Source organism: Typopeltis vanoorti, chromosome 24 (genome assembly GCF_054136105.1).
Source record: "Typopeltis vanoorti isolate ZY-2024b chromosome 24, IOZ_Tvanoo_1.0, whole genome shotgun sequence".
NCBI classification, from domain to species: domain Eukaryota; kingdom Metazoa; phylum Arthropoda; class Arachnida; order Uropygi; family Thelyphonidae; genus Typopeltis; species Typopeltis vanoorti.
Window position 1 is genome coordinate 32,994,731 of NC_143572.1, and position 24,546 is coordinate 33,019,276.

At 36.4% G+C, this 24,546-nt stretch overlaps 1 pseudogene; it reads right to left on the reverse strand.

The window, feature by feature from the left end:
- Nucleotides 1-3,970: 3,970 nt before the first annotated feature.
- On the reverse strand, nt 3,971-4,084 carry LOC150093088 (U4 spliceosomal RNA; annotated as a pseudogene).
- Between the last annotated feature and the right edge of the window lie 20,462 nt (nt 4,085-24,546).

The window sequence follows — 24,546 nt, forward strand, 5'->3', positions numbered from 1 at the left end:
CGCTGTTTTTGTGTCCCTTCAAATTATTAAGACATCGTCTGCATACCTCCAACACACTAAAGGCTTTGGGTCTAATTTTGAAAGGATGTCTGTTTCTAGTTTTCCATGAACAGATCTGCATAGAGCGGCGAAAGGGGACTGTTATTTAGCCATTTAGTTGCTCATATATCGTTTCATTCCATTTAAAAAATAATTAGATTTAAGGCAATGATGAAAAAGGTGAGCCGTATCGGGAAGAGATTGTATAGTCAGGGGAACGCCAAGGGTATTTTCCGCCAGGGTGCAAACTTTTATGTTGCCACCCGGGTGCGGTGCACCCTCGGGTTGGCGCGGCCCTGTGTATGGATACTGATACCTCCTTCTACTGGGATGTTGTTAAATAAAGATACCACGTTCAAACTAGCGAGAATGTCTGTCTTTAAGATCGAGATGTTTTATCAATTTTTCAATAAAGTGTTTTGAATTCTTAATGTAAGTGTCAGATTTTCTGATATGTCCTTTTAGGAGGCTGGAGAGGTGTTTGGACAATAAATATGTGGGAGCATTTCTTCCGTCAACGATCGGGCGTAGCGGAACTCCACTTTTATGGACTTTCGGGGCTCCATACAATCGTAGCGTCAATGGGTGTAAGTGACTTCAGATTCCGTTGAAAGTCTGTGGACCAACTAGTCATGTTTCGTAATAAGTTATTAGTGTCCTTGTGGTTTTTTCATGTTGGGTCCAACTCTATATGTGATACGTTGATGAATCTGATAGTAATTCTGCAATCTTGGCTATGTAGGCCTTAGTGTTTAAAATGACTGTGGTATTACCTTTGTCTGCTTTTAAGAGAGTTATTTTTTTATCCTTTTTCAAGTTTGAGAGAGCTCTTTTTTCTTGGGGTGTTATGTTTAGGTTAGGTGGCTTTGAAGTTGAAAGGATAATAGTACTTCTTAATCTCAGATCATTTGCCTTTGTTTCTGGAAAGGATTAGAGTGCTTTCTCTATGTTATTGATGATGTCGACTTTAGGAATAATATTCTGGGGCATTCCTGGTGCCAATATATGGCCCGAAAGGTTAAAAATCACTTCAGGGAGGCTCGGTCCAGAGTTGTAATACTTTTCATATAGCGTGTTGAATTTTTTTATTTGAGTTTTTTTACTAATTAGAAAACTGTTGTAAATCATCTTATCTAGAAGTGTCCATAAGTTGATCTCTATGTTATTAGAAAAAAGTGTTATGTTATGTTTAGGTTAGGTGGCTTTGAAGTTGAAAGGATAATAGCACTGTTTTCTAATAACACAGAGAGCAACTTATGGACACGACACATTGGTTCGATCTTAAGAACCGGAGATGACACGTTAGCCTGACATTTCACTTCAAGAATCTCTACAACTGAAAAAAAAGTAACTTGAAAGTGATACCGACTGCCATGACTAAGATTAGTTTCCAGCACCCATTCGCAGCATGCAAATGGTAGACGCGGAGTACCATTGCTGTTTCTTTTTCTTTCTTTCTTTTTTTTTTTTTTTGAATCACTTAACTAACATGAAAGTCCAAGGCAAGTACTTTCACTACAAGTAGGATCTTGCGAACGTAAACTGGTGTCTTGTGGATATTCAGAAACACTATAGATAAAAATTCCCGGCTACTATGAGAATAAGTGGAAAGATTATCCAGAACGATCGAGGATTATAATGACCGAATGTAAACCATGAGCATCATTTCGGAGGACTGATAGGATTTAGTCCTCCGAAGCCCTTTTCGCTAAACAGAAACAGAATCCATCCCAGAATTCATGGAATGAAATTCCAAGATATAAAAACCCTCCTACCCACTCGCCACCTTTTTCTCTAAATCGGCAGTACATCGTGCCTATGAAACTAATTCTTTCGCCAGCTTAAAACAGTAAAACTGAATTTATCTTTCGAATTATTCATGTTGCATTCTCCTGTTGTTAACTGTCTTCTTAAACAAAATAGAAATCACAGCTGACGCAACTCAATCGGTAATGACTGTCCTTTGGTAATGATTCTGGTTCAATCCCATCTAGTACGCAAAGAAGCTTTATCAGAACTTATTATTATTATTATTACTGAAGAAGAGTTAGCTGATTACGGAGGTAGAAGCGTTTCCCTCCCTCTCTCCCTTCCGGAAACTTGGATTTTTTTTATTTCTCAAAACAAGCAAATCAGGCCAGAAGAACATACGCAGTTAACAGACATAAAAGACCGAAATTACGTAAAGCAGCCTAAGTTCATGCGGTAATAAACAAAATATTGACATCATTTCGACTTACCCTTTATACTGTCTTACAGTTTTAACTATCACGACTGCAATTTCAAACATGATGAAATGGAGCATTATTAAATCCATCATTATTTCAAAGCCGAATGTAGAAACTATGAAAGTTTCTTATGAAATTTGACCAGATAGCTTACGGGAATACACTCACCGCTATGCACGAGTTGCCCTAGCGCGGACCACATAGAAGACATGAGCGTTTGTCTAAGCATCCATATATTCGTCTTTTATTGGTCCATTTTGATAAGGTTTCACTGGCCTGCGAACTGGTTGGTTCACCTTAGAGACTAGGCTTTTTGATTTTGAGTGATTATTTTATTCATTAGAAGGATAAGGAGACTGTGATCTCGTAATCATCAATATTGTAAAAATGCACATATGGGATATTTAATTTATGCTCTTCCTTTAAATATTCCATACCCCTTCGATGGATTATGATTCTGATAACAAATTTAACTTAGAAATGAGCATTTCGAACTACTACAGCAAAACGAAAAAAAAAACGGCTTTCATTTTTATTTAAAAAAAATAGTTTACAGCTCATTTTCATCATAATATATAAAAGTAACTAATTATATGAAGAGCCGAAGGCTTCAATTCGGCGACATGAACTTATTTAGGTTAAGGGATATTGCATCCCATATTGTTTCTTAGCCGAATAAGAAACTCGAAGAGTTTCATGCCGAATATAGAAACTATATAAAGTTCGGCGATTCCAAGCGTAAGCAAATAACTGAATAGCAGCACCTGACCAATTTGGTAGTGCAAACTGAAGCAACTCATAGAAAGGGTGGAGCAAGCTCCGATCACTATTCTTGGTATTTACCCATAATGTGAACTTAGCTTCTAGGAGCTGTATTACTGTTCTACATTATGAGAGAAGGTCACTATCCAGACTGGTTTCAACCTTATGAATAAGTAAAGCCGTCTCTAAAAAAATTCGGACGATCCCTAGGCCCCTCAATAGTGGGCGAAAGACCGTCCATCTCAGCGTTGGCTCCACTCAGTGATGGCCTTCCACCCACCGCCACCACCACCACCGAGCAGAACCGCTCATATTCCGGAGAAAAGCATTCACCGACAAAGCCCCTCACCGGGCCGTACCGGAAAACACTTTCCGTGGAGACTCAAATTGCTCCCTTAAGGCAAAAATCTTACGAGAGCATACTCATATTAGCAAAAGCCGAGCCTCAGTTAAACTTCATTGGCTACAGCATTGCCAGACCGGTTTCAACCTTATGTATAGGTGAAGCAGGCTCTAAAAATAACACGATCCCGAAAGATTGCCCAAATCAGCGTTGTTCCACTCTATGACAGGCTCACCGTCACCGTGAACTTCTCAGCATTGGCTCTACCCAGTGGCAGGCTCACCCCACCACCAAGCAGAGCCATAATCTCAGCAGTGGCCCCACTCAGAGACAGGCAAAAACCTACCTCCAAGTGGAGTCGCTCAAAGCCAGATCTTCCCCGCAAAGGTTTCCGCCCTTTAGAATAAGTAAAGCCGTCTCTAAAAAATTCGGACGATCCCTAGGCCACTTAATAGTGGGCGAAAGACCGCCCATCTCAGCGTTGGCTCCACTCAATGATGGCCTTCCACCGACCACCACCACCGAGCAGAACCGCTCATATTCCGGAGAAAAGCATTCACCGACAAAGCCCCTCACCGGGCCGTACCGGAAAATACTTTCCCCAGAGACTCAAATTGCTCCCTTAAGACAAAAACCTTAAGAGAGCGTACCCATATTAGCAAAAGCCGAGCCTCAGTTAAACTTCATTGGCTACAGCATTGCCAGACCGGTTTCAACCCTCATTGAGGTCTCATCGGTGAGTAGGTAGACCTAGTTAATAATACCAAGTTTGCAGCGAAGAGAACTTACATCCCTTCTAAGAGAATTGCCAAGAAGGTGTCCTAATATACTAATTATATGAAGAGCCAAAGGGTACAATTCGGCGACATGAACTTATTTAAGTTAAGGGATATTGCATCCCATATTGTTTCTTAGTCGAATAAGAAACTCAAAGAGTTTCATGCCGAATATAGAAACTATATAAAGTTCGGCGATTCCAAGCGTAAGCAAATACGTGGATAGCAGCACATGACCCATTTGGTAGTGCAAACTGAGGGAACTCATAGAAAGGGTAGAGCAAGCTCCGATCACTATTCTTGGTATTTACTCATAATGTGAACTTAGCTCCTAGGTCTAACTAGGTCTACCTACTCACTGATGAGACCGCAATAAAGGTTGAAACCGGTCTGGGTAGTGACCTTCTCTCATAAAGTAGAACAGTAATACAGCTCCTAGAAGCTAAGTTCACATTATGGGTAAATACCAAGAATAGTGATCGGAGCTTGTTCTACCTTTTCTATGAGTTGCCTCAGTTTGCACTACCCAATGGGTCAGGTGCTGCTATCCAGGTATTTGCTTACGCCTGGAATCGCCGAACTTTATATAGTTTCTATATTCGGCATGAAACTCTTCGAGTTTCTTATTCGGCTAAGAAACAATATGGGATTCAATATCCCTTAACCTAAATAAGTTCATGTCGCCGAATTGAAACCTTTGACTCTTCATATAATTAGTAATTTATTAGGACACCTTCTTGGCAATTCTCATAGAAGGGATGTAAGTTCTGTTCGCTACAAACTTGGTATTAACTAGGTCTCCCTACTCACTGATGAGACCCCAATGAGGGTGGAAACCGGTGCGGGGAGGATCTGGCTTTGAGAGGCTCAGCTTGGAGGTAGGTTTTTGCCTGTCTCTGAGTGCGGCCACCGCTGAGATTATGGCTCTGCTTGGTGGTGGGGTGAGCCTGCCACTGGGTAGAGCCAATGCTGAGAAGTTCTTCTCGGTGACTGGTGAGCCTGTCATTGAGTGGAACAACGCTGAGTTTGGCGATCTTTCGGAATCGTCTTATTTTTAGAGCCCGCTTCACCTATACATAAGGTTGAAACCGGTCTGGGTAGTGACCTTCTCTCATAATGTAGAATAGTAATACAGCTCCTAGGAGCTAAGTTCACATTATGGGTAAATACCAAGAATAGTGATCGGAGCTTGCTCTACCCTTTCTATAAGTTGCCTCAGTTTGCACTACCAAATGGGTCAGGTGCTGCTATCCAGGTATTTGCTTACGCCTGGAATCGCCGAACATTATATAGTTTCTATATTCGGCGTGAAACTGCTTGAGTTTCTTATTCGGCTAAGAAACAATGTGGGATGCAATATCCCTTAACCTAAATATAAAAGTAATTTTATTTAAGAAGAAAAAAATATAAAAAGAAAATTTAATTGTTCATATTTAATATTAACAAACACTTGCCAGTATAAAACTTTATTATATATCGAGGTTTAATTTCCAAGAAGTAGTGCATGTTTATTTGAGCAAGCTCCCACTTTTCCGATAAGTTTTTGTTGGTTAAACAGTATAAAATTGCATGTTTATTCCTCAAATGAGCATTAAAAATAGCTTTAATAAGAAAAAGGACATTAATTACCTGCTTTTATCACTAGAAGTATCGTCGTCATCGCAACCTTGCTGAAAACTCAGTATTGCCATCGATGACTTGGGAGACGCTCCGTTACCATTCGTTCCAGCCTGGGAATAAGTATAAGTCGAAGTTGACTTCGCACCTGCACTTGTTTCCGGAATCGTCTGTTGAAGGACGGAAGCCGAAGGGTCTCGTTTAGATCCGGGCAGTTCCATCTGGGAAAGATGACGAGATGCGAGTCGTACTGCTTCCGGATTTGTTCGCGACTCCAGCAGCTCGATACCAGCATTGCGAGCAGAGCTCGGGAGTGAAAAAGACCTGTCTCTGTTTGGTGGCGGAGTATCCACGGATTCCCTTGGAGGTAGCGGGAGAAACGTAGGATTCAGATTTTCTGATCTGGCGTGGTGAAGACCATCGTCTTTGACTGGGGTAGAAGGAAGACTCGGTATTTCCTGTAGGCGTATCACAGGAGTTCTGATCGATCGTTTCTGCATTCTGTTAGCTGGTGGAAAAACAAGAATCAGTTTGAATAGGACTAAATAATGAGGTCCTCACTGTCGATCTATTCCAAGTTAATAATATTTATATACAGAGCTTAAATGCTTATCGGTTCTGACGCGCGCGCGCGTGTGTGTGTGTGTGTGTGTTGAGAAGGAATTTATTAATCGCCAGTGTATAAATAATTCATTTTTACATGTATGGTACAGAACCTTAAATCAGCCTCATTATTTTCAATGATTTATTTAATATTAGTTTACAAGCAAAACGCAAGTATTTTAACTACAGAAAAAAGAGTTTATATAATTATTTACCATCCATCCGTTTTGTAACTACTAAAAACAACCCTTCGTTGTTGTTTAGAAGAGTAAACATACATCAAGGGATAATAATTAACTAAAATTATTTAGTTCTCAAATTATTAGGCCATTGCCTTAGTCACCAAGACATTTTCATGGGTGCAAAGACATAATTTATACCCGTGCACGAAAGCACTCCAGCAGGAATAGTGTTCGTTCCGCTGAAGTTCTCAAGATGACAGTCTTGCAGATCTGTATGAAGCAGCCACATTTATTTAAATTCGGAGAAGATTGTAGTGCTGCGATGGATTCCGGGAATAGTCTTCTCTCAGATTTTGTATTTGCTTTTGTATAATTCGAAAGACCCCCTCCCCTTGAATAAAGTGTTTCGTGTCGATGACCTGGTCTACCACCACGAAACAGCTGAAGAATAGAATGGACATAGTTGTAATGTTCAGTCAGCAGTCGGATGGTGGCTATTTTCTCCACCCCTTGGTCGAAAGTAGGTCGGTTTGCAAGAGGGAATACTGAGACACCAGGTGATCGAGATAATGGAGAGGATCTTTTGGTGAGCAGATAAGGGTAGCTATTTTTGGTATGCTTCAAAGGAAGTCTGTATCTTAAGAATGCGCATGATTTTTTCTGATATGCTCGGATGTATGAGATAGTAATGGATTTTTGATAATCTGGGTTTTTTAGGGGGGGGTAGATCTGGGGGGACGATAGAAAATTCTGTTGATTTGCATTGTAAAAGGAGAAGCTTTTCAGCTAAAATAGTGTATCAGATGTGATTGATTTCAGTAAAGAGGATATTATGGACAGAAATGATGATTCTTAATCTATAGTGGATGGGTAGGTTTTCTGTAGACAGAAAAGGTTAAGATCCTCTGGTAGCCTGGTGATCAGAGTGTCAAGGAAGGGTAGACAGTTATTGTTTTCTTTTTTTAATGACGAAATGGATCCTGGGTGTGCTATTAAAATGTCATAAAAATATTTCTAACATATCCTAGCCATGTGGCTAAAATGGTGAAGACCTAGTCAATTTAGCGTAACAATGTTGCGAATCTGAATAGAGCAGAGTTTGGGACAGTTTTTTCAGTGTTCTGTGAAATTATTAGCGGTGGATTTGTATATTTTTAATAATCCATAAATCTGGTAGGAGGGACAGCTAGGATAAAACCTTTTTAACAGTTCTAGGAGCCCATGATATAACTGTATAATAATTTTATGAGTGTCTTTTGTTGAGTGTAGATCAATCAAGCAGTACGCAGATTGATTTCTGAGAAAGATGGATTTTTTCAGTCATACTTAGAGCGACCAGGTAGAATATGAGTTACGCTTATCCGCTTTAGAGATAATAATAACATTCTTGTTTTGGGGTAGTTTAAGTGCGATGAGTTCAGCAAAGGACAAATTCCTATATCTGGACTTTGCAGACCAGAATGTTAGCAACATCTCGCCAGATATTATTTGGCAATATGGAAAGTGATCTTATAGAAACATTTATATTTTTGACATAATTTGTAAACAAGGTTACTTAAATATAAAGAGCTAATAAGCTTCATTTCGGCGATATAAACATTATTTAAATTAAGGGGATATTAAATCCCACATTGTTTTAAAACCGAATAAGAAACTCAAAGATTGGAATCAGAGAGGTCTAGCTACTCACTGATGAAGCCTCAAAAAAGGCTGAAACCGGTCTGGGTAGTGACCTTCCACCATAATGTAATAACCATACATTTCCTAAGAAATGTGTTTTTACATTATGGGAAATACCTAAGAATAGCGATCAGAACTTCACCACCTTTGCTACGAGTTGTCCGGTATTGTACTACGTACTAGGGTCACTTGCATTAGCTCACGCTAGTGGTCGCCGATGCTTTATAGTTTACTATATTCAGCAAGACACTCTCTGATTCCAATCTTTGAGTTTCTTATTCGGTTTTAAAACAATGTGGGATTTAATATCCCCTTAATTTAAATAATGTAAACTAGGTATTTTCATTGGTGCTATGTTATGGCCCTCAACCTCGCTGAATCTGAGGGCTGAAGCAAACTAAGGAAACAAACTTCTTGAAGCAAACTAAAGCTTTTGTATCTTTCGGGGCTCGATTAATACATTTTTTTAATATGTTAGACCTTCACTGTTTTGTTAATTAATTCTTCACTCTTTTGTTAATTCTGAGGTGCTAGAGCATTGAAAAGAATCATAGCCAATCCTGAAAGTTATGTAGAAGAGTAGAGAGTGAAAGATATGTTTTTGTATGGAAAGTGTGGGCTTGCAGAATGTACTGACAGAAAGGGTGGAGAGGGTACAGGCGACGAATGAATTTATACAATGGACGATCGACTGTGCAGCTTGAATGGATTTCTAATAGTGGATCTCTTGACCCAGTTGAAATCCTATGATAATAAATATACAACCATATATCGGTTGCAGTTTTTCATTATTGAAGAATTATAACAAACTGGTGTGTGTATCTGGACAGGATACTCCCTGTTTTAGGATAACATGTGTTAAGAATTTTTAGGAGAGTTTTGGTGTGTACCGTACCAAATGCGAGAATGATCTTCTAGTGTTGGCGAGTTTGAGATCTGTACAAAGTTTGCAACTAAAATAAGTAAAAGTAACGTCTCGAGCTGGAAAGAATACCAGGTATTTTGTATGCTAAGGATGCTCTAAATGTGATATATTTTATTACATAGAATAACATGCTTTTTCAATTTCCTTTGTTTTCTTTGTACACTGACGATGTTTTGCGATGCTTCAACTAAATATCTGTAAACTAGTTTAATTAAATAACGTTCTACCTTTGAACTGTGGTCGACATATTCTTTCTTCTCTTTAACATGAATACAAGAAGATAAATCTGGATTTGTACAGAGTATGGTTTTCGTTTGAGGTGTGATACCCAATCTGGACTTATGTTCACTTCGTTTCTCAATGATGTACACATATCTAGATTTTCTCGCAGCCCAGTCGTTGACGATGGTATGTGTCCAACAAATACCAGTGATTACAACGAGCCTTAATCTTAAGATTGTCAACAAATACCAGTCATGTCAACAAGACTTAGCCTTGAGATCATGTATACACTTTTTTAAGGGTGAGCGCAATGGTCAGGAAATCTGTATAGTTGATAACTTATGTAGCGTATCCGGACAATTCATCGTGAGACAATTTATCGTGGAAAAAATTAATCGCGGGAAAAATGATCATGTAGAAAATTAATCGCGAGAAAATTCTTCGCAAGAAAATTTGAAATCCTATTCATGTCATTCCCATATGTAAAAAAAAAAAAAAAAGGAATGGAGGAAGGGAACAATATTTAAGAATATTTGTTCTTCTAACCGCTCACTATTTTTCAGTTCTGCGCATTTAGACATCTATCCAGTGCGATATATTTTTTATCTGAACAAATTCAGAAGGTGAGGTGTTTCAGTTATTGAATACACGTGTATTTTGAAAATTAGTTTACTTTTTCTGCATAGGAAAGACATTTTGTACGCTGCTATCGTTTGCAGAGCTAGTTTAAGATCAAAGATGCAATTTTGAGTAATTATATTAAAGAAAATTATAATAAAATTACGTAAATGCTATCATAATGATGTAAATCATCATAAGCTAAATTGCTACCTGCGGCTTCAATTATACTAGTCTTTATCTTTTCCTTCAATACTAGTATTTTATGACACTAAGAAATTTAAAACTTTTTATTTAAGTCTTCTTAACTAGGAAAAAAAAAATATATATTTATTTATCCGGTCTCATCCGGAGGTAGGATTTTTTTTCACCCGGAAACTTTGGTTTTTCGTCCTCCAGAACAGGCAAACCTGCCCGCGAACACACAACATTTACAGACATAGGACACACCGGGTGGCATAGGGCTAACCAACATCCTCGATCCTCGATACGGTAGGGGTTAAATGAATAGAAAATCCTCGACACAGCAAGGTAAAAGAGAGGGGAAGGAATAAGAAAAAAAATATAGAGATGGATGATCTAAAGTGAAATACGTAATTACTTACTTCTCTTGTGAACCGTTCAAAAATAAATTCTAATGAGAAATATCATGTCGTTAACAACCGACTAGATAGCATACCCTCTCCCATCATTGAGCTGGAGCATTGGAGGAAAAGGTAAAGACTAGTATTGCAGCCGCAGATAGCAATTTAGCTTATGCTGATTTACATCATTGTAATTGTAATAGCATTTACGCAATTTTATTATCATTTTCTTTAATATAATTACTCAAATGTGCACCTATGATCTAAGAAAGAATATTTATAACTTTTTAAGACGAAACAGAAATTAGGAAACTCACCGATCAATAAAATATCGCTTTCATTGTATAAGAATAAAAATATTATTAAAATCTAAATAAATAATACATAAATGCATAAAAAACTATATTTTGTAATATTTATCTTGCACTGCTTTACTTTTTATATATCGATATCAATACAATATCATTTCAATTTTCTAGCGAATATTTTCCGCGATAAATTTTCCCCTCGATGAATTGTCCGTGAACCCTTATGTAGTAGACCGAAGATGACTTTGGTCTTCTGTTGTCTTAAAATCTGTCATATTTTGTCCATACATTCATGTGATGGAGATTAACTGCATCTTTGTAATTAACATTTCATTGTGTCGCTGGTTGAGAAGTTTGAAGAATTAGATCCTATCAAATCTTTGATTATTAATCTCGAATTGGAGCCACTATTTATCATGATTGCTGTTTTTTTTAACTTGTCTTCATTTGAGTTCTGATATTATTCTGTTTCTGGGAAGGATGATAATGCGATGTATTTTTGAGGTAGTCTTTCTCTAGATTTCATAGAATAGTTTGTTGCATCAGAAATCTAGTCAATCTATCTAAACTAAATATGGATGAACTCTTGACTTTTATTTCTAGAATAAAGCGAATCTTCAGATGTATGTCGTTGAGACAGAAAGCAGTGAATAATTGTTCGAGACCAGACTAAGAAAATATAAACTATATTTCTAATCCAAAATTTAATAATAACAACAAGCCTTCAAAATTATTCCAAGGCTTGCTGTTCAAAAAAGACTTCCAGTAATAATTGCTAGATTGTACGGAGAGTAGATAGTAGACAGTCCATAGATGGATCTTCTTTTATTCATATACTTATTATAGAAACAAGAAATAAATGCTGTTGAAATGCTTGGCTCAAGTTTCATTGTGCAAAGTGCAAAAAAAGTCTTAAAATGTAAATATTATTTCGTCTCTGGGAACGTTGGTTAACAAACTTATCGTGTCTAGACTAACAATTTTCTAAGCCACCAGACTCGCATAGTAACAAAATAGGTTTTTACACAGTAAAAAAAAAAAGGGAAAAAAAAACCTGGAGAGACTTTCTGCTAAAATTGCAAATTTAGTATCGGAATTCAAGAAGATAATTACCGGTCTAGACGTAGTACAGTTACCCACCAATGTTTTCGGTATACATATCTATACTTCAAAGCCTCTTCCAGCTGCTCATGGTTAGATTATTTCAGGATTTAAGCAGCACTTTTTCCCTATTTCAAGAACAAATATATGAAGCAAAAGAAGTGAATTTCAACTAGCTGCTCTCCATAGCATAAAGAAAATTAGGAACAAAATAATGTTTCTCTTAAAATCGTAATTTATAATGGACGGAAGGCGAATTTAATGTTGTCAGCTGGTATAAGATCGCCTAACTACATCACACACTTTTTAAAGAATCAGGTCAATACAGAATGTGCATGCGACATTAGTTTTTTTAAGACAAACAGGCACAGGAAAAAATCAAACGCGAACATACATATATACTTTTAAGAGACTTGGTGAAAAACCACTTCACTGAATACTGTAAAAAAAAAAAGAAAAGAAAAAGAGAATTAATTATGAGTACTACTGTTTCAGTCAGTTAAATACGACATAACAATTATAAAATAGAACGCTAATAGTGAATAAAGGTAACACGAATTTTAATGAAATGGTACTATCACATTGCACACATACTTGTGCGAGTGGATATTATACAGAAATCAATAATCATATATAAACAGGGGCGAATGCTTGTCTTGAAATTCACGCTTGCTCTTGTTATCATTCATTCAGGGAGTGAGAGGTGTTGAAGTCTGATTAGTGAAATAATGAATTATTGACCATTTAAAACTATGTATTTAGAAATTTATGTACATTTAATCATACACATACAACATTTATTTTACAAATGATATTCTATCTTTTTCAATTTAGCTACTTGAATACAAATGTTACCCTACGGTTCTTCTTTATGAACTGGTCAATAACATCGTCATAAAAAGTTGGTTGTAACTTAATTTTCCCAAGCAATACGCACACTTGTAAAGGCTGGGTGAAGCTCACTGGCTAGAGCTACTTTGACAGCGTATGGCCTTGTGGTTAACACGACGTGAAGGGAGCGGAAATGGCTATGCGCGCGCATGAAGTCACAGTGTTGCAGCGAGGACATGGAAGCTCCTACAACCAAGCAAGCCAAGGGAGTTTTGACTAGACGAGCAAGCATCGGCTTTCGATTCATAACGCAAAGCTCAATTATTACCGCGAAAGCTTAAGACGTCTTCTGTCTACAAAAATAAAAGCCTAAATGGAATGCATATAAATGCATGCATTTATTAACAAATAAATATTACTTCTTTCTCAATTAATGAGCTTGCGCAGCAAGCATGGAGAATTCACCCCTGTATATAAAATATACTTTCATACCAGAACTTAAGAAAAATAGATGGAAAACACGTTATACACAATAAATAACTTTAATGAAATTAGCACATACCAAAATTAATAGTACATCAGGGTAGAAGAAAAAAAAAAACTATTCAAGGAGACAGAAAATGGCCAATGTAAAATTATACTCACAAGGAATCTGGTGAATACCAGTTAGAGACAGAGGCCAAAGCTTATGTTTTGTAGTTGGTAAGATATTAGAAAATTTGTATTGATAGTAAAATATGTGGGTATCAGATCCAAAAAGGCCAGGAATGTAAAAAGAGAATTAGTTACCATTTTTATAGCTTTTCAAGGATTCTATTGCAGCATCCGTGAAAAGTTCCAAAAGACAAACTTTCACCTGTTTCTCTAGCTAGTATGCACCAAATTCCTTGTAAATGCGATCTAACATACTTTGGACAAACAGGCTGGTGAGGAAAAAAGATTAGCAAAAATCAGTACCACACTGAATACTTTAAACCTCAAGGTCCGGTCTTGCACAATATTGTATTGGACCAAACATATCCTTTAGAACGAGATTCGCCTTCTTCTTAGAAGTAGTTCTAAATATGAACGTCTACTCAAAGAAAGTTCTGAATTCCAATCATATAGGCCTAACTTAAATCGGAGTGATTCTCTCTCTCTCTCCGTTTAGCATATAAATGTATTTGATATGATCCTTCTAGCACACGGTTTGCTGTTATTGGTTAACCGATTATTATATTTACCTTGTATTCTGTCTCTTTGAATTATTTGTTTATTCCACACGGGTGATGTACTGTTAGTTTCCGTATACGAAATATTTGCTAATTGAATTAAAGTTCTTTACTTTCTCGGTTACTATGTTACAGTTTGCATTAAAAGTAAACAAATTAAAAATAAATAAAAAATTGATTTGATGAATGAATGAAAAAGAATTAAAAAATTGAATTGATGGTTCGAGGATACATAGTGGCTGGTCGACGAATTTAGTGCTCCTGTAACTTTTTTTCTGTTTATATTGTTTTTCCTTAGAAAAATAATGTTTTGTAGAGTAGATTTTAGTATTTTATAGTGTATTTAGTATTTTATCATATATTTTTATTAAGATATTTCAGTATTTAGTATACGTTTAAAATGGCGCCAAAAACGGCAAGAAACGTAATGCTAAAAAGGCACCGCAGGCGATAACAAGAAGGTTAGCCCTGCTAACGAGGTTATTGTAAAAGAAAAAGAAAATGAACAGAAAATAAGAAACAACAAAGCAAGGAAACGGGTAAGTCTGGAAAGAACGGAAATCAGGTAATTGACGTTGTTAGTAAAAAGAAAGAAGTTATTTGGTATGGTGACTCTATAATAAAACATGCTATAGATGAAAGAGTTATAACATCGAATTTTTCTGGAGCGAAAATTAAAAATATAATGCAAGCAATTCAAAAACAGAAAAGAAAAGTAAACAAAATCGTAGTTGTAGTGGGTACGAACGATTTTACTGGCGATAAGTTCAGTAAGAGAGAGGACATGAAAGGGTTGTTGGAAGAGGCGAGAGTGAAGAGTGAGAAAGTGAAAATCGTTAGTATTTTACCTCGCTATGATAAAAATGAATTGAAAAGAAGGGCTATGATGGCAAAGGATTCGATGCATAGGATATGTAGAAGGAATCGATGTGAGTTTGAGGGAAGATTGGATTTGTATAAGAGGGATGTCCTACACCTGAATGCGTTTAGTATCAGGAGTCTATAAAAACTAATAGCTGGTATGGGACCTAACACAGAGAGTCAGGGAAACTAAATTATAAATGGAGGAATGGTGTGAATGTGAGTATAACAGCGACAATGTTATATAACTGTGTTAATGACGGGAATGGCTTTGTCATCTGGAAATGTTGACGAGGCGCGAACGATTTCGGGTTTGTGTTCCTCTGGTTCGGACCCATCATATGTGTGCAAAGATCGGACCCATCTACATATGTAAGGCATTAGAGAATAATAGAGATCTACAAGTTGTTCAACTGTGTCAGGCAGACTGCATACAAAACAATACAAAAGAACAAACAGGTAGATTATTATGTCTGTACACGAATGCTAGGAGTATCAGAAACAAAGGGATAGAGTTTGTTGCCTTAGTCAATATGTTGCGATCTCAGATTGTAGGTATTAGTGAGACCTGGCTATCAGAATCAGACCTACTAACTGGTATCGAGTGTCAAGGGTACAGTATTTTTACGAAGGATAGGGAGGATATGAGAGGAGGGGGCGTGCTGCTAATGATATCAGATGGCTTGAATCCAGTTAGAGTTGAGACCTATGATTGTAGTAATACTACTAACAATATTTCATGTAGCAGTGAGTTTGAAGCCATCTGGTGTGAAGTGGAATCTAACAAGACTAATTACATAGTGGAGTGTTGTTATAGACCTGGTGGATCGGTTGCTAGTGATGAAGAAATGCGTCACCAAATAGAAAAGATGAGCGCGAAAAGAGTAATCATACTGGGGGACTTTAATTATCCAAATATTGATTGGGTAGCAGTAGAATCTCATGAGAAGAATGAAAATGCATTTATTGAACTATTGCGGGACAACTTCCTCAAGCAGCATTGAGTGACAGTGATCATGCGGTACTCACTTGGGAAGTGACTAAGTTTATGAATGTTCCATTTAGAAAAGGTTACATGCTGAACTACAAAGCAGGAAATTATGACCAACTGAGGTTCAGTGGAATGGGATCGGTTGCTGGATGGAAAGAATATCGACAGTGCATGGGAAGCATTTAAACAATACTTAAACCATGCGATATCAGAATGTGTCCCTAGAGTTAGAAGAATAAATAGAGTAGGAGACAAATAGATGTGTAATCTTATTAAGCAAGAGATTCGTAAGAAAAGGACGATGTGGAAGGAATACCGTTTGCATAAAGATGACGTCCGTTATGAACGTTATAAGCAGCAGGCTAGAATAGTCACAACTGTTGTAGCGAAAGCAAAGTCTGAGTATGGAAAGAAACTGGCTCTGCATGCTAAAGACAACCCACAAGAATTCTATTGATATGCTGCAAGTAAAAGAAGAAAGAATGAATATGAAAGAATAACTCGTCTAAATGTAGATGGCGTGAGGGTTACAGATTCAGAAGAGGTTGCTCAGTTAATGAGTACCCATTTTGTTAAAAGCTATCAACCTGGTGAACGCAACATTGAGCTCACTGGTACCTCTTCAATAGATGAAGAAACCCAGGTGTGAGGCCGAGGCATTACAGATGTTGCACAAATTGAAAAAGAATTCAACAATAGCGTCTGACGAAATATCAGCACGTGCGCTAAAAGAGAGTTCAGCTGAACTGGCCATTCCTTTGACCAGGATGTTTAATATAAGTCTCAGAACAGGAAAGATTCCGCAGGAATGGAAGGAATGTATGATAATTCCATTGCACAAGGGTGGTGCAAAGACCGATGTATCCAACTATTGACCAATTAGTATCTCAGGAGTAGTGGTGAAGATTTTGGAAAAATTGGTTAGGGCCTGCATTCAGAAATGGGTTGACAGTGAATCTGTACTTTGCAATGAACAACATGGGTTTACTAAGGGAAGGTCATGTTTTAGCAACTTGCTCACATTCTATAACAATGTTATCATTCAACTAGACAAGGGAAGGATACACCATGATACTTTTGGATTTTGCTAAGGCTTTTGACAGAATACAGCATTGTAGACTGTTGCATAAATTGGAGAAATTGGGTTTACGTTATAGAATATTAGCATGGATAAGAGGATGGCTGACTGACAGATATCAAAAAGTGATATACGGGGGATCTCAGTCTGTGAGGTTTAAAAGGTAACAAGTGTGTACCCAAGGATAAGTGCTGGGTCCACTGTTATTCAATCTATACATTAATGATATTGGGAAGGATTTGACAAGCGACATACAGCTATTTGCTGATGATGCAAAGATAGGTAGGGTAATCAGGAATGCTATTGATATGCAGTCTTTGCAGAATGATTTGAATAGGCTGGAATTGTTAGCATGGGAAAATGGGTGTCAGTTCAATGTCAGCAAATGTAAAGCCATGCACTTTGATGTAATTAGATATCCAATGTCATATTATATTGGTGGGATTATGCTAGAAGAACAGATCAGACCACAGATCTTGGAGTGTTAGTAGATAACAAGTTGAAGTTCAGGGCCATGTAGCAAAGATTGCAAATACATTTCAAAATATAATTGGTGAAATGAACTTTGACACGTAAAGATAATGAAGTTCATTTTGTCTCTTTACAATGCCTTGATAAGACCTCACTTGGACTATCGTGCGCAGATCTGGTCTCCTGGTTTCCGTTGTGATTCTGATATATTGGACAGAGACAAAGGAGAGTGTTAAAAATGATATCAGGATTGTGGAATACTGATTATGAAGACAGATTGAGAATTTATAGACTGCAGACACTAGCAAACAGGAGAAAGAGGGGTGATATGATTGCGATTACAAACTTCTGAAAGGGTCATACAGGATTGCAGTTGTTAGAATTTTTCAATTTATGGAGGATGGAGAAAGAACAAGAGGGCATCCTTGGAAGTTGAGAATGAAGGCCGCCAAGAAGTGTGTGAGGGCTAGATTTTTCTATCTCAGAGGGTGGTGCGTGATTGGAATGGGTTGCCATTGGATGTTGTGAGTGCAAGCAGTATGAACGAATTCAAAAATAAGTATGGTAGCTGGTGTGTGTAGTATGTGGCCTTCCGTGATGAGTCTCTGACTCCCTGAATGTCTCTCTTAATAATAATAATAATAAATGTAAAAATTCATCTAGAAAGCATGAAATCTGATTTATAGTTTTACCAAGAGATATATGCGTAGGCCAATACAGGTATTCTATACTTCTGTATCACATTTTAATGAAAGAAAAACAATTACAAAGTGCTGGCTTATCGTGCTAGAAGTCTGTAACGTGATCCTTGTCGAAAGACCGCCAGTAAACAGAACAGCAAAAGCGTCTCTGTTTCATAATACAAAACAAAAATATTATTTCAAAATGAGTTAAAATGTCCCAATACAAACCATTGGAGGAAGTCACGGAAATGGTTCGCACCCCACATCATAATAATACCCATAATAATACACCCAAGTCATAATACTTAATTCAACATTCTGCCTGGAAAGATATGGCATATGAAATGCAGTAAAGTTTACTAACACAGCAGTGGAGCTAACATTTGATGTTTGTGCGGTTCTTTCAGATGTTAAGAATTTTAACAGTGTATATTCTCAAATTTGTTTACAACCAGTTTTCTGACTGTAATTTCAGTTGGTTTCCACTTTTGTTTTCATGCCTCTGGCCAAGGATTTTTTTTACTTAAATAGATAGTTATAGTGGGGATGTACCGTCGATTTTCAAGCGCGACTTCAACCACAGAAGTCTCTAGTTGACAATGTTTTGAATTATTTATTATAATTATTATCAGGGCCAGCGGAAGCGGGCGCCGGGGCATGGGTCATAAGTTCATTTTTAAGAAACAAAAAATTCTTAGAATGATCAATATTAATATAAATAAGGCCGAAACACCGAATAAAATTTTTTTAAAAATTGTATATTGCCGGCTGTTTACAATTTTGCAGCGAGAGCAGACTAAATGCTTGCCTCCAGAATCTAAAGTGAAACGGTGAACGGTTTTTATGCGCAGAAACGAATTTTCGTACAAAACATTTGTTGCTACGTAACCATCATATGGTACTGTAAACACTCGATTGTAGCTTAAATATTCCAAAGCACATTACATCCGATTGTTTACTTAGGTTAAGTCCCATGTGAATATTGTAAAAATAAACTTTGTTTGTCTCTGTATAGTTTGTTTTAGATGTTATTGTAAATAACACTCTGGAAGTTAACTGTATATACTGCTTTAATAAGAATATGTTAGAGTGTTAAAAACAAAGGCAATGTTTATATCGCCGAAGCTGCATGTAATAGATCTACATGGCGGCGTTAGAAAGATTGTTATTAAAATTTGTTTGTATGAGAAAGGCTTGCAGGCTCTAAGTGTAAACATCTGCTGTCAGTCAGAAAGGTTCAAACAACTTTCCGATGGCCGGCAACTTACAATTAAAAGAAAGTGGAGGAGAACAAAAGGCGTGCCAAACTTGAAACTTAAGATGAAAGAATCATACTGATTCTTTGGGGGTTGCCAACTTCATGCAAGGTCTCAGAGGAGGTATAATAAAAAGGGACTGAGATTACTGCAGAAGTAGAGGGGGCCCGGTTCCAGAGACATCCACAGAGAGACAGGAGAGGCTGCCCGGTTCCAGACGCTGTCAAAGAGGAGGCAGCTCGGTTCCAGACATTGCTAAAGCTGCCTGGTCCCAGACGTTGCCAAAGAGAGACAGAGCTGCTTGGTTCCAGACATCGTCAGAGAGCATCCCAGATCCAGACGTTGGTTGAGAGAGGAATTTTCTGCTTCCAGAAAGGAGCTTCTCGGTTCGAGACGTCGCTGGAGAGAATCGACTTCTAGGCCACAGACAAGGCTTTCAAACTGCCGAAAGGAGAAGTCCCAAACGCCGTAGAAGAGAAAAGTTTCCAGTCCAGAGGGATCCTGATTGACAGCTGACAATAGTTTCATTTTTCTTGGAGGTGGCATTTTCAGTTTCTTAGAGGTGGCAATTCAAGCTACTTGAGACAGCAGTCGTCCAGGCATTTTCGGCGAGCCCAAGTAGAGGAGAAAAGGTGAGGCAAATTTCCCGAAGTACCTTCGCTCGTAAGTTTTTCTTTTCGCCGTGGGAGAATAACATTTTTCCGGAACTGTACGAGTCCCACTACATTCCCAATTGATATAGCCGAAGCCAAAATTCCAGATGAAGATCTGAGATGAAAAAATTGCCATAGAACTTTTAGTGAAAGACTTTTGACTAATTGTGAGATACAGAGCCTTTGTAAGTTCAAAACTTTTATATAATTCCTCTTATAGTTGTATTAGAAAGACTTTTAAGATATATGTTTAATAAGGTTAAGAAGTGTCCTTAAGAGAATCAATTGGCATGTTAGAAGTTGATATCAAATTTGTAAAGATAACTTAACAGAGAGATTTAAGTAACCTCTTTGCGAGTAAGCTTGGAGTTTAATAAGTAAAATTTGTAAACTGAGAGTAGATAACGTTTTGTGTTAAAGAAAGTATTTTAAAGTTGAAGAAAAAAAGGTTCTAAATTTTGCTAAAGAGTTTTTATAGAAGGATAGAGAAAGCAATCTCCTAATGTTTAAATTTGTGTACATTTCATAGTAATGTAAATAAATGTTACTTGACTTTCTTGTAAACATAGCAAGCAATAATATAAACAAGAGAGATTCTGAGAGAGAGAAAGCGCGCACAGCTACATTAGAATAACGGAGAATAAAATATAAAGTAAAGAAAAAAGACATCACAAGTAATTAATAGAAATTACAAGTATACAAAGTTAAAATAATAATAAAATTTTACAATGTCGCAGTAATGACAGGATAGCAACAGTAGATTTATAACAGTACGCATCTCAATAGGCTACTGACAGTAGCGCAGTGCGGACTATTGTTTCGTCTCTGTGTCGCGTTGTGTAATAATTTCTTGTGGGTATAAAATAGAAATGGAATCAAAAATTTAAAAAAAAGTTATCTGGTGCACAAAATCGTAAGTGTCATGCTGTGAAAGAAGCAGATATTAAGAAACAAACTGGGGTTCTTAATAAATTTGTTAAAAAAATTAAAATATTCTGATGCAGATTGTATCCAACTCGAACATCAGAGATCAGAGTTGACGAACCATGCACATCATCTAGTTTGAATGAAAGTACTATTACAACTGTTGAACAAGATAAGACGCAGGATTTAAGTGAAAAACAGTTAGGAGAAGATTTAGTTGTAGTTGACCACGAAACTAACACATTGTTAGTCTCTGTAAATTTAGAAGATCCAGGTGAATGGGGAAATATTGATGAAAAATTACGAGTTGTTTTAATTGAAATGGGCCTGTTCAAAAGAAAAATATAATATATTCCGGAGATACATATGGTCGTAAATTTGGCGACACATATTATAATAGAAAAATGGAAAACGGGGAGCTCATGCCAAGAACATGGCTCATTTATTCCGAAACTTTAAATTCTGTTTTTTGCTTTTGTTACAAACTTTTCGCACCTACTGAATCAAGCAGTCTTGTAGAAGGTTATAACGATTGGAGAAATGTAAGTACAAGTTTGCATAGACATGAGACTAGTTTAGCTCACATGAAAAATTTCTTAAAATGGAAGGAACTTGATAAAAATTTAAAAATCAAAACTACTATTGATTGCCAGACTCAAAGCATGTATGAAATAGAAAAGAAACATTGGACGAGTGTTTTAGTTTAGAACGCTTGATTGAAATTATAAAATTTCTTGGTAGCCAAAATTTAGCTTTTCGCGGATCATCTGATAAATTATATGAAAGGAATAACGGTAATTTTTTAAAATTAGTCGAACTGTTTGCGAAGTTTCATCCCGTTATGGAAAATCACGTTGAAAGGGCCCTACAAGGAAACAATAGAGTACACTATTTGAGTAAAGACAGTCAAAATGAAATATTGGAAACTTTAAGTAATGCAATCAGGGATACAATTTTATTATCAATTCGAAAATCTAAATATTATTCCATAATTTTAGACTGCACATCTGATGCAAGTAAAACAGAACAAATGACCATTATTATTCGCTTTGTTTCCTGTGACAATGGAATTGTCAAGATCAGGGAACTTTACTTTAGGTTTTGCAGATATATCCGATTCCACAGGAAGTGGTTTATGTGCAACAATAGTGGAACAACTGGAAAAATAGAATATTCCCATTGAAGACATGTGAGGTCAAGGGTATGACAATGGGGCAAATATGAAAGGGAAAAAATATGGACTCCAAAATTTGCTTTTGAACAAAAATCCCCGAGCTTTTTACGTGCCATGTGCTGCTCATACTCTAAATTTAATCATTAACGATGCAGCCAAAGTGAATGCAGATACAATTAGTTTCTTTGCAATTATTCAAGAAATATATAATTTATTTTCATTCTCTTACAAACGTTAGGCAATCCTTTTAAAGTTCGTAAAAAATTTAACACTGAAACAGCCATCAGAAATGCAATGGGAAAGTAAAATTAATGCAATCCGCCCTCTACGATATCAGTTAGGAGAAATTTACGATGCACTTTTTGAAATTTTAAATAATGAAAATTTTAATAAAGAAACTCAGCATGAAGCGCAAACATTATATGCTGGAATGAAGGATTACAAATTTATTTGTTCTGTTATAATTTGGCATGATTTACTTAACAGAATAAAGTCTTGAGTGAAATGCTTCATGACAAAAATATGAACATTACACTTGCTTTAGAATCTATCGAAAACTTAAAAATATTCTTACAAGATTATCAATCAGATACAATGTTTAAAGAAGTTCTAAAAACGGGAAAAGAACTGAGTGAAGAGGTGGATGGAGAACACGAATTTAAAACTGGTATGGAAGTTCGACGACGAAAGAAGACACGACAATTTGACTACGAGCTTCATGACGAAACGCCACAATCGCCAGAAGATAAATTTAGAATGAATGTGTTTTATTTATACACTTCTAGACGTTGCAGTGTGTTCGTTAATAGAACGTTTTGAACAACTAAAAACATATTATGATAATTTCAATTTATTGTGTAGATTACTACAAATTAATAACGAAGATTTACGAAAAAATTGTGACGATTTAGAGATTCTCTTGATGGACGGCGACAATAAAGACGTAAATGCAATAGAACTATATGACGAGTTATGTGCTTTCCGGGATATTTTTCGAAAGAATAATTTAAATATTCAAAACCCTTTCGATATTCTTAATTTTATTGTGTCCAATAATTTATCTTTCCCTAACTTTTCAATTGCTTTAAGAATACTATTAACCTTACCTGTTATGTAGCGAGCGGTGAACGTTCCTTTTCCAAGTTGAAATTGATTAAAATCTACTTAAGAACAAGTATGTCACAAAAAAAGGCTTGTTAGTTTGGCGTTAATAGCTATTGAAAATGATGTATGTACGGAATTAGACGTTAAGACCATTATTTCTAATTTGGTGAATATGTAATCAAGAACCCTAAAATTTTAATAAAAAAATTTCAAGTAGTATATTTATATAATTTAATTTTTTTTCTGTTATTCTGTAAAGATTTTAATTTTTGAATACTTATATTAATATTAATAAAATGTTCTAATTATTATTTCTGAATTCTTTTCTTATTTTCTCATCTATCTTGAGTTTCTTTTATTTTCCTAAAAGATAGTTCACTTATAAAAATTATTAAAACATTTTTACAACTTACTAAGAATTTAATAAAATGCAAGAATTTTTTAAACTTTAGTTCAAATAAATTTTAACTTTAATTAAAATTCATTTTAATTTTGTTAGCGATTCGGGTCGGTGAGAAGGCTATAATCCCTGTATCATTATATTCAACGATTAAAGTGAAGTGGCTTTATCAAAATTTGCTTTAACTGTTGAGAATGTTTTGAATATTCGGGTTTTTAATGATTATCCTGCCTAGTCAACACCCCCGGTTCGTTAGCGAACCAACGTGTGGCTGTTCTGTCAAAATTTATTTGAGAAATTTCAAATAATTAAAATTTTTATTATCGTAAAAGAACCACACACGCCTGGATCGTTACAGGGGCGCTTAGATAGACATTGCATGCGGGCGGCAAAGACCCTAGCGCCGGCTCTGATTATTATTATACAAATATCCTGTAGTCAAAGGATCAGCGAATGATAATATTTTGATTATAATAATAATTATTATTACAACAAACTTTTGCAGAGTTCAGATTGATCATGGAATGTCTACTCTGCTTGCAAAATAACATACTTCTTTTAAATTCATTGACACTCAGCACATTCCAAACACATTCAGGCAATGAATTTCACTCACCCCTCTCCATGTTGAAATTATTCACCACATTTATTCACCACTCCCTTGCTTAACTTCTAAGCATGGTCCTATTCCTTCCTTTTCAGAATTATCCCATTTGAAAGCACTGATATCCATCTGCTGAATACTACGATTCCGTCGTGCTTAGCCGAGTGGATAGCGTACCATCTCTTCAATCAATAGGCTGTGGGTTGGAATCCCACCATGAATATGGATGCTTGTCATTGTCTTATTGATTCGGTGTGGAAAAGGGCATGAGATCCTACGACGTCTTTTATTATTATTATTATTATTATTATTATTAT